The sequence below is a fragment of the Suricata suricatta genome, chromosome 3 (genome assembly GCF_006229205.1).
Source record: "Suricata suricatta isolate VVHF042 chromosome 3, meerkat_22Aug2017_6uvM2_HiC, whole genome shotgun sequence".
Lineage (NCBI taxonomy): Eukaryota > Metazoa > Chordata > Mammalia > Carnivora > Herpestidae > Suricata > Suricata suricatta.
Window position 1 is genome coordinate 1,710,886 of NC_043702.1, and position 11,262 is coordinate 1,722,147.

Consider the following 11,262-nt stretch of genomic DNA (forward strand, 5'->3'; position numbering starts at 1 on the left):
AGCACGCGCCGGGCCCCCGCCCAGGCCGAGCCCGCGGCAGGTGGGCCGGGGGCGCCCGGAGCCGGGCGGGCGCCGTTTATGTAACTTTGTCCAGGGCTGTGAGTTTGCAGAAAAACGTCCCTCCCCGGGGCTCGAGGCGCGGGTGTCCCGGTCCGTGACGGGAGGGGTGGGGGTGCTGCCCGCGACCCCGGGAGGGTGCCCGCAGGATTTCCACGGGCCGAGCCGTGGCCCGATCCTGCCCAGATGGTGTGAGCCACGTTTCCCGGCGTTGCAAAAACACACCGCGGGATTATGAGCAAATTATCTCGTATTTACATTTAACGTTGAAATATTTGACACTGTTACAGCACGAGACCGTGCGTATCAGTTGGAAAGGCCGGGGGTGGAACCCAGTGTACTCATTTAATGCACATCAAAAATTTGTAATAACTTGCAGCAGCTGATATGAGTGTTTTCTTTATTGCATGTTGTAAATTGACCTGCTGTGACACAATTTTCAAATAAAGCGTTGCAGAAATTAAACTTAAGTTATTTTAAAACTAATGACTTTCTTAACTAAATCTTAATTGCATTACTGTAGAGACCTACCTAATTGCTTGCTGAGAGCGGCTCTGCCTGCCCTCGGTGAGGGAGGAAGGGGCCTGGGCAGCTACTTTGCTTCCTCTCTCTTCTCTACTCAGGCTTTTCTGTTGATTCCCACAAAGCCCCTAAGCAGGGCAGGCCTGGGAGTAAACACGTAAACAGCCCTCACCCAGCCCGGCCCAGCAAGAAAGACCCGGGCACTGCCGGTGGGTTTGCACCTTGGCCTGGTTTCACTTTTTCTTTTGCGATAGGACCGAGGCTGCCTGGAGTTTTAATTGCTTCTGATAATTCCGCGCATTATGTCAGGGATCGGCCTGTGAAAGTGGTGTGGTTTCAGAATTGAGCCAGGAAAGGTGGCGGTGAGTGGGGATCGGGGAGAGGAAGAGGCATTGAATTAGGGAAACTCAACTGCTTGTACACAAATATACACTACAGAAATTACAAAGCAGCAAAAGTTATTGCAGAATTTTGCGGTAACTATGGCAACACAATTACTCCATTATAATTGGAAATGCAAAATGCCACCCTGTTAGAGAAGTTTCATCAGAATGGGGTTTTGGGTATCCAAAAGAGGCGAGATTTAATTTTTTCTCCCCCCAGGTAGCTCCTGAGAATTCTAAAATCTGTGTTCAATTATCTATTTTTAAGGTCGATCAAGCCTTCCCAGATACTCTACTCCCTTGGATCTGTGGCGTCTTTCCCCAGAATTCACATTTGTGTGGGAGGGAAGTATTTTCCTGCCTTAAAACCACACACCCTGACACATTGTAGGACTTCTGTAGCTTTCTGTGTTCTGGGCTTTTATTTTAAAGATCAAATACCCTCCTAAAGAGAGCCATAATCAATCGGAAGAGAAGCAGGATTTATGCAGCAGGAAGATGTAACACTGCCCTCTTTAGGGTTAGTCCTTTCTCCTGGAAGCCGGCGGCTTGAGTGCCTCTGGGGGAGCCCTGGGGCTGGGGGCGGGGGATGACTGTGGACTACTGTAGGCCTCGGGACCAAGGACAGCTGTGGCCTCAGCAGCCCTGAGCCAGAATGTTCTGTGGTCAGCAGCTTCCCAGCCACGCAGAATCACACTCCAAATGCCGTGTTCTCCGAGGCCTCGGGGGCGTCAGGGCAGCGCCCTCTCAGAGCAAGCTGGCCCCTGTCCGTGTGCAGCTGGACTTCCCGCGGCCGGAGAGCTGCTTTATAAGGGTGCCCCTCTTGGCGTTTACCGGGGGGCACTGTAGTTCTGGAAGTTTCCAGAACACGTTGTGGGGTTGCTGCCGTTTAATTTCGTTATAACTTTCCTTTTAACTACTGCATATTTATGCCCAGTAATCGACTTCCATTTTCCAGCTTCATTGTGAGGCTTCAATGCAGCATGAATGGCTTTGAATTTCTCATCCTTTGATGTTGGGGGTGGCACCCGGGAAAGGCGACTTCGTGCGGTCTTAATTGCCGGAGCAGAAGCAGCGTTTCATCACTCCCGTAGAATCCGTCCGCACCGTTCTCTATTGAAAACGGCTGGGCTTTCATCGCGCAGAGCTGCCCCGGGCACTAGATTAATACCTGATGCAGGGAGCGAGGGAGACGCTCGGAATGAGAGGCAGCTGCGGGCCCCGAGGCCGTGGGCGACAGGCTGTGGCCAGGCTCGGGCTCCTGGACCAGCCTCGATGCCCGAAGCTGGGGGTAAGGGCCGGCCCAGCCGCGGTATGTGCGGAGGTCAGCCTCCCCCGGACGGTGGGGTGGGGGCCGGCGTCCAGTTGGGAGGGGTTTTTGTTTAAATCTCAGACAGCCTGCATGGGTTCGAGGCTGCTGTTGGTCGTGACCTTAGAGGAAGGGGTAGCCTCCTTTGGTGTAAGTCGGTGAAGGCTCCTGTCAGAATGGATGCTGCCTTTTAACAGACCATCGCAACATATGCTTACAGAGCGTTTCCTTTGGGGGAAACATGTTCTGAGGCAAGACCTATGAGTTCTCGTCCTAAGATCAATTTTCTCTGCTTGGGGTCTGTGCAGGGGTGTGTGGGGGGCTGTGGCATCAGTAGCGCTTGAACGCCTTTTCTGACATGCCTCCTGCTGCATTTCCTGGAAATGAAAAGTGGTCCAGGGCCCTACACAGGTGGCCTCTACTTGTGACCCTCCATGTGACATCAGGCACAGAGCCTCTTCGTCAGCGGATGCCGAAACCAGAACGTTTCCTAGTGAGGAGATCATGACGTTATCGATTGTGACGTAGACCGTTAGCTAGCATTTTACAAGCATGGGCTGTAAGGGCCCTTCCCTCGTGAAGTAGTTGGTCCTGGACCCATTTTGCAGAGGAGGAGCCTGAGCTAGGAGGACGGAACACCTGGTACCCAAGCCGAGTCAGGTCCCAGATGCCGCCGCGTCCCTGTTTTCCTCCAGGCCTCTGCTTCTGGGCCCGCGGTCGTCTTGAAGTTGAGCATCGCGGAGGTTTCTGGGAAGGCAGAGCCTCCATGGCAGACAAGATGACAGTTTAGGATCTCTTTTGGGTTTAGTGCTGTATTGGCTGTTCTTGGGGCAGCTGGAGCCGACGCCTGAGGTTTGGTAGGGTCTGGGAGGTCGCCCTGGCTTTCCCGTGACGTCTGCTGGCGTGTGTGGGTGGGTGGGGAGCGGGGGCATCGTAGGACTGACTGGACGGGATCTTCCCAGTTTTGTTGGCTGGCATGGGTATAGCCCTTGCTTAAGATCTGAGCCTGCCTGGGGGCTGGTGCCGTTGGTAGAGGGCACCCTGTGCTCCACATCCATTCCAACCCATGCACTTTGGCCTTAACTGTTTTGTCTGCCAGGATTGCCTGGGAAGATTTTATTGAAAGGAAGCATTCTAAAGATCAAAAACTTTGAAAAGCGACCCGTGTAATCTATTCTTCTCGTAACACCATGCCAGAAACCTAAAGATAAGATGTTGACATGTAACAGCGTAAGAATGAAAGGAAATTCTTTTTGGCGGAAGATTCCACAAGTGAGGTTAAGAGACTAGTGAAAAAATGGGTAACAAGATGTGCCTACATGAGCTTCATCTCTAATATGTAAAGAGCTTTTGCAAACCAATAGGAAAAGCGTGAGCATCTCTACTGTGAGATGAGCAAAGCCTATGAATAATACAAATTACAGTAGCTAATGTAAAAAGCTTAGCTTTATTAATAGAGAATTTTAGGTGAAAGATTTCATTTACGCCCATCATATCCGCGAGGGCTGTTTGATACCCCTCCCTTGGTGGTAATGACGATAACTCCTATCTTAAGAGGCTTTTGTGAAAGTGAAATAAGTTATTACATGGAAATTGCGTAGAATAGGGCCTGCTGCACAGGGAGCACAAGGTGGGTGTTGGCTGTACCTATTATTTGTTCCGTGGGGAGCAAATTAATTACTTTATTACCCTCCAGGAAAGTTTTGTGTTTGTGTCAAAAATGTAAATGGTCGTTTCTCTGATCCCAGCAGTTCTGTCTGTGGGGACCGTCGATTCTTAGGAAAGAACGTGAGAAGTGCCTCGGCCTCCAGATGTGTGCGGAAGGGCGTTGCTCCGTTGTTTATCAAGGCGATACTTACTAGAAACATTTTGGTGTTTCCTCCCTTGGGATGTGCAGGCACAGGCTCACGGACGAGCACTGTGCAGTGTGCTACGCCAGGAGGGTCTGAGCAGGACTCAGAGTATCGCTTATTACTTATTTATTTATTTACTTATTTACTTATTTATTTTAACGGCTAGGGTCTCTAGAGTGATCGTGGTGGTACTCTGCGACTTCAGGGAGCGTCCTGCGCGGGACTCTCGTTGACTTTTCAGAAGTGTTGGTGTTGTATACATTTTTGCTCTGAGCACATATTTTTAATAGTAATACCTTTCTTTCTTTCTTTCTTTTTTAACCCTGGTATTTCCATTGGTGGAAAAAAACCCTCTTCAACTTGATTATTTATAAAGGAGAAAAACCAAGTCCTTGGGCCGCTGATAAATATGCTTAGCATTAGAAGAATTTAGAGGATTTGGTTCTCCGAGTCGCCTGTAAGCTCTCCTCTCTAGGAGCGGGCCCCCTGGGTCTGGACGGCTCGGGTGCAGGCTGTGCTGGGAAGGATCTCCAAACCTGTCTCTACTGCAAGCAGATCTGCAGCCTCCATCCCCCTCAGGCCTGTCCAGCCTCCGTGGTTCTCGGGGCCCCGGAAGTCCTGCCTGGCCCTGGCCTCTGTTTTCCCGGCCTCATCTGACACCTGCCCTGTCCCCTGAACCTCGGCCTCTTCACCTGCTTTGCTTTGCAAGCCCCCTTTTGGCCCGGACACTTTGTCCACACTGCTGCTGGTTCTCGGCACTACCCTCTTCGCCTCCCTCTTCCCCGACCCTCACCGTGCTAGTGACTGTGGATGCTTGGTCTCCTGTTACACATAAGCCCAGCGTCCTTTTTAAGAAAGTTTTTTCTTTATTAAAAAAATTTTTTTATGTTTATTTCTGAGAGAGGGCAAGAGAGAGGCACAAGCAGGGGAAAGGCAGACAGAGAGGGACACACAGAATCAGAAGCAGGCTCCAGGCCTTGAGCTGTCAGCATAGAGCCAGACGTGGGGCTCGAACTCACGAGCCTGAGATCATGATCTGAGCCAAAGTCGGATGCTTAACCAACTGAGCCACCCGGGCGCCCTGGCCCAGTATCCTTTTGATTCCTGCCCGCAGGGTCCAGTGGTGGAATTCAGTAGCTCGTTGGGACATTGGGCGTCCAGTGTGCTCTTTTACTAGGTGGGGCACCAGGGGCTCCGAGGGCCATGCACCTGCTCCGTGCGCCCGTCCTGGTGCTGGGGATGCTCTGTGAGAGAGTGGGGGCGTGGCTGAATACGGGGCACGGCGCCGGCCTGGGTGAGACGTGGGACGGGGACCGGCCTTGGGCCTCACGGCGTCTCTGCTCCTGCCTGTGCTCTGGGATCGCCCGTTTCCTCCCTGCCTCAGTCTGGAAGCTGCTCGGTCCAGATTTGGAGATTACATGCTTTTAAGTGGATGCTGTAAATACAAGTGAAGTGGCTTCCGGTGGCGCAGTGGGGCGGCACGGGGGCCTCTGTGCGGGGCGAGGCCGGCTCGTGCTGGGCCGGCTCATCGGGGCCCGGTGTCCCAGGGGGCCAGCCGCTGCTTTTGTTAATGACGTTTCCCCTGTTTGTTTCATGTCGGAATTAATGACATTGTTTAAGTTGTTTCTTTCTTAACCTCATATTTTCACACGCTGCCTTAACACGAGCCTGTATATACACGTCTCGCGGTCTGCTGTGTAGAGCGTGGAGGTTCGGCTGTGTTAGTTTACTATCGTTTATGAGATATTCCGGCCGCGTGAGTCAAATGCTTTTGTTGGACTGAAGTTTGAGCCTGAAACAATAAATCAGTTCTTGTGGCCTGAAAGCCCGAGCTGGCCTTCCAAGGGGGAGGGGTGTCGTTCCAGTGGCGACAGGGCTGCGTGTTCCCGCGGGAGCGGCACCGTGTGGCCTCCGTGGTGCTGTCGCCGGAGCAGGTCTGTTTCAGACCAGGGGAGAGAAGCTTCCGTGGCCCCACCGGCCCCTCCGTGGTGGGGGTGTGGCAATGATGGCTGTGGTTGGGAGTGTGTTCCCTACAAGGTTCTAACGGGCCAGTTGTTAGTTTGCAGGGGGCTCCGCCCGCCCCCCCCACCCCCCCCAGTCGGGCTTCTGGTCACAGGGGTCATGCTGCACAGTGACCGCTCCTTGAGAGGAGTTGGTGGCAGTCGCGGAGGCCCCCATCCTGACCCGAAGCCCCGGCCTGTGTTGTGTGAGCTGAGACGTTGAGGGGGGCGGGAGGAAGAGGGGGCGAGGGCACGCAGGTGCACGGGGCGTGGGAAGCTGGGGCGCTGGGGCCCGTGCGGGGGCCAGGGGCCGTGGAGCCTGCCCCAACGAGCTGGGGTGTTTTGTAGCCGGAGCTGGGGTTGTGGGGCCGCGGCGGGCAGCTCCGAGGGCTCCGAGGCCGGAGTTCGTGCGGAAGGGTGAGCTGGACAGACCAGGGGGCTGCCGGAGGGCTTGTCCCCATGAAGGGGGTTCTGCTTGGATCTAATCGAGGTGTCTCCCCTTCCTAGTTCCCGCAAGGTGTTGTGTGCCTGGCTTCTCTTGGTCCCACCTGGTGGCGGCAGCATGGCTCGGGAAGCAGCGTGTGCATGTGAGGCTCCCCTGAAGTCCCAGGTGACCCGCTGGCCCGTGTGCTCCCAGCTCGCACTAGGGGGGCGAGGGAGGTCCTTCCCTCCTTCAGCTGGTGTTACCGAGAGCCTTCCTCTGGGTTCAGGACTCTTTAGAGTAGCTGTGAGAGCCCTAGCACGCTGGGAATTGGTGAAGAGAACATTCTGGAAGGGACCTGAGGCAGCCTCTAACCCAGTTGTTGGTTAAATATGTGGGGACTCAGAGGCTAACTCTGAGCTCCACTTGGCCGCTTCAGGGGCTTTTTCCACAGGTGCTCTGTCCCGAGAATATCCTGGCCCAAAGCCGGGCCGACAGGTGGACAGGTCATGGGGGGCCGGGTCCCACAGCCGGGCCTGGCAGGTGGACAGATCATGGGGGGGGTCCCACAGCCGGGCCCAGCAGGTGGACAGGTCATGGGGGGGCGGGTCCCAAAGGCAGGCCCAGCAGGTGGACAGGTCATGGGTGGGGGGCGCCGGTCCTTCCGGGTTGACTCTCAGGACCCTCCCCTTAGACGTGCTGTTCCAGCCCCCCTGGGCCCGAGGGGCTGGGGTGTTCTGGTGAGCCTGGCGCCCACTTCCCCTTTGGGTCCATGGATGCCTAGAGGAGGTGAAGTCGCCCAGCGACCCTGCGGGCCCCGGGCGTTCAGTTGGGTTGGTGGCCGGTGTGAGTGTGAGGCAGTGGCCCTCAGCCAGCCTGGGCCTTCAGAGCGAGTGACGAGAGGCCGTTGGGGAAGCGCTGTGGTGACTGAATGCCCGTTCTGCTCTCAAACTCCTGCCTGGTGCTGCCCTGGGAGGGCGTTGGGCGGCTGAGGCCCCCATTCCTTGGAAAGGCTCCCTTTGCCAGCACAGGGGCTGTGTCCTCATTCCCTCCTCAGCCACCAGGCTGGAGGGACACGTGGGAGACACGCCGCTTCTTTCCTCCGTCCCCTGGCGAGCGCTTTCTCCGAAGGTCGTCGTCTTCCCTGCACGTCGGTCGTGTGGCTGGTTTTGCGGGAGCCCATGTGCTTCCTCCGTCGCCAGCCTGGCCGGCGGTCCGCCTGTGACGCCTCACCTGTCACGCACTCCTGCGCACCCCGAGGAGGCATGGGCTGCCCCCGGGGACGCCCAGCGCAGGATCGCCCACTCGCCTTAGGACCCTGACGGGAGAGCTGACCTTTGGGGACTTGGGGCTAACAAACAGCATTGTCAGTGTGGCCCCAGCCCCGTCCCCAAATCGGAATGCCGTCCTGTGCGGGCGTGAATCATGTCCGTGCACACGTCTGCTGCAGTGTGGGAAGCTGCTGTTCTCTGGATTCGTGGGGTGAGGTCGCAGCTGGGGTGGAGCAGGCTGGCAGGCGGCGGGCCGTGCCCGGGCGGTGGGCTGTGCCTGGGCGGTGGGCACTTTCTTCCCAGGGCCCCTCCAGTGGACTCTCACAGGTGCGGGTGGGGGTCTGTCTCGGGGAGGTGCTATAGCCCCGTTTCTGGGGTGCTGATGCACCTGCAGTGTGCGGGAGGGGTTTCCACAGGTGTAGACGTGTTGTTCTCCAGGGCAGAGTGGGTGTCGAGTCCGGCCTGGGTCGGTCTCTGCATCACTGCATTGACCGTGTGGCCTGGCTGGTGCTGCCTGGTGTCTTGGCGAGTCAGATGTGCTGGCTGTAGGGGGGAGGCTGAAGGGCTGCCGCAGGGTCCGGAGCCTGTGCCTGAAGCTCGCCCTTCCCCTCCCCTCTCCACCGAGGCGAGTGTTGGTGACTTTGGTGTCCCTTACGTCACTTCAGGGCTCCCTGAGGTCCCCGTGCCGGCTCGGAGTGTCTCTGCCTGCTGAGGTCACAGCAGGGTGAGTGCCTCCCCGGGGGCCCTCGGTCAAGTTTGTGTCCTCGCAGGTGCCGTTTCTTAGCTTTCGGAGATCTTGCGCTTGACCGCTCACTCACAGCACCCTGCACTCGGCACGCCCAGCGCCTGCAGCTCCAAGGGCGCGCTCTGCGCGTCGGGACCGGGAGGGCCTCCTGCTGGCATGGCCGTGGCTGTCCTGCTGCACCTGGGTCTCAGCCGTGGTGTGGTTCGTGCCTGGGCCCGCGGTGCCGAGGTCCCCAACCCCGGGCGTGGTCTGGGACTCCCCTTCTCCATAAAGACCTGCGTTACAAAGCCACCAGCGTGTCGCAGGTCCTGCTGCTGGGGGTCGGCCCCGTCTCTGCTTTTCTTCGCTGTTCTCTGTGACGTGTTGGCCAGGAGCTCGCAGGACTGAGTCTCCCTCCCCTCCTGCCACCATGCTGCTGTGCTCTCCGAGGCCGTTGTGCAGCTGGAGGGGACCTTCACGGCCTGGGTACGCAGCTTCGGGTGGAGGGGCAGTGCTCCCTGGGGAGGGTGGTGAGAGCTTAGCAGCTGGGTGCTTTTGGTGCCCTGTGGGCACAGCCGCCCGCAGGCGGGACCGCTGTGACCTTGTTGTAGGAGCTGGTAGCCTGTGGTGAACAGAGGAGCACGGAAGCAGGAGACCGGATTGTGTCCTCCCGGGGATTATTGGAAAGGCTTTTTAAGTGATTCTCGCGAGTAGCTCTCTGCATCGAGCAGGAAGATGTTTCCAGCGGCTGGGCGTCAGGGGGCTCTCTCCAGGGTGGATTCACAGAGCACCGCGTGCTCCAGAGAACCGAGTGACTCGCTTTCCTGGGAAGTCAGATGAAGGAAGCGTTCAGGCAGGGCTTGATCCAGCTCCACCACGTCATCCAGGCGGGCTCGTTTCCTTCCTGTTTGGGAGCATCAGCTTCCTGCCCGAGAGGGTCCCGTGAGCCGCTCTCGCAGCTGCACGCACACCGGTTCGTGCCACTGGGCAGGAGCGTGTTTGTCTCAGCCAAAGTCTTGAATTCATTCTGCGTGCTCTGCCTGAGGTGTAGGACGCACGGAGTGGCTCGGAGTCAGCTCCCCTTGTGTGGGAATCACTGTGGTTGGAGGGAAGGGGAGAGGGGCAGGTGCAGAAGGGGGCCCCGGGGACAGCAGCCCACAAGGTGCACCCTGCTCTCTGCAGCTCCAGCAGCAGTTCTGGAACAGCCTTCCGTGGGGGTCACCGCACATGGTGCCATACTAAACCCTTCATAGGTTCCATGTCAGAGAAGCCGGGAGTCGCCCTCTGTCAGGTCACAGCGGTGGAAGGGACTCAGCAGGGTCCAGAAATGAGGTGCTGGCAGGGACCACTGTGGCAGCAGCCGCTGGGGCGCACCTGGGTAGCCCGGGCACTGGAAGCCTGGGGCATGTGGCTGGAGCTGGCCGTTGGCAAGGGGAGTAGGGATGATGGGGGATCGTCTGGGAGATTCTTGGACTCTGGCCCCCTGTCAGCTCACCTGCTGGATCCGCTGCCCTGGGAGGGGCCCTGGGAGTGGGGACAGCGGAGCCCCGAGGTGGCTTGGGCCGGCCTCCTGATGTCTGTGACGGGCTGACCCCTGGTCCTCAGGGGAACGTTCCTGGGCAACTCAGGAGGACTGAGGCAGGTTTCTGAGGACGCTCTGGAAGGGGCTGAACCCGTGACAGCTCTCCTGCCCAGCACAGCGGCGGGCACATGCTGAGGGTGCCCCGAGAAGGCGAGGGCGGCTCCTGCCCCCCGGCGGAGAGTGAGGAGGAGGGGCTGCAATCCCCCTGTCCCAGCCTTCCCACCATGTCAGCGGTCAGGTGTCCAGCTTCGCGTGCCTCAGCTTCCCGCCGGCCAAGTTTCCTCTGGGGAGGGCTGCTGTCACCATGAAGCAAGACACAGGCCAGTGGCCTCTGCGGGCTGGGAAGGACCCCCGCGCAGGGGCGTCCCGCGGTAGTGCTTGAGCTCCGGGCACTGCGGCGTTAGGGGGCCCTCTCCGCCTTCCTTCCTCCCTGCTGACGCTCGAGGAGGCGGGCCCCCGAAGCAGCGTGCTGGGACGGTGGGCAGCGTGGGCGCCAGCCAGGCAGTGCCAAGCCCGGGCCTCTGTCCGTGCGCGATGCCAGGAGGGCACGGCACGGCACAGCTGTCTGCCCCTCGGGAAGAGGCTCAGGGCTCTCTCTGCAGTGCTCTTCTGGCTGGAAAAGCAGCAAGGGGCTGCTCGGCATTGTGGAAAGGGGACCGCGTGCAGCTGCACGCCGGCCTTTCCCGGGCGCGCCTGGGTCTGTTTCCTGCCTGCAGTCAGATCGCTGCGCCCCTGGCCTGGCCAAGCTGCGGGGCCTCGGCCTGGTTCCGAGCGCAGCTGCTGTTCCTGCCGACACGGTGCTGGGCCTTGTCGGCTCCCGGGGTGGGGAAGGGCCCCGGCCCAGGGCAGAGAGCCTCATACCTGCGCCCCGCCCTCGGGAGGTCTCAGTGCCTTGGCAGGTGCAGCCCCTCCCGGCGGTCCCACTGGTGGTGACGGGCCCTGTGGTCCCTGCCGGCACATGCAAAGCGGGGTCACGTATGGTGGAACTGAGGCTGGAGGAGGCCTGTTGTCCGGGCGGTCGGGACACCCGGTGCGGCCCCTGCTTGGGGCCATGCGGCTCCTGTGGGTGGGTAGCTGCTCCTGCGAGGGCCTCTGCCCAGCCATTGGTCAGCGGTGCCCTACCTCCCCTCTCTTGAGCTC

The 11,262-nt window shown here is 58.6% G+C and overlaps 1 protein-coding gene across 1 annotated transcript in view; it reads left to right on the forward strand.

Annotated features, from left to right (window-relative positions):
- The window catches only part of HDAC4 (histone deacetylase 4), a 236,661-nt gene that overhangs the window by 379 nt on the left and 225,020 nt on the right, over window positions 1-11,262 (forward strand). The gene's annotated exons all lie outside the window — the stretch shown is intronic.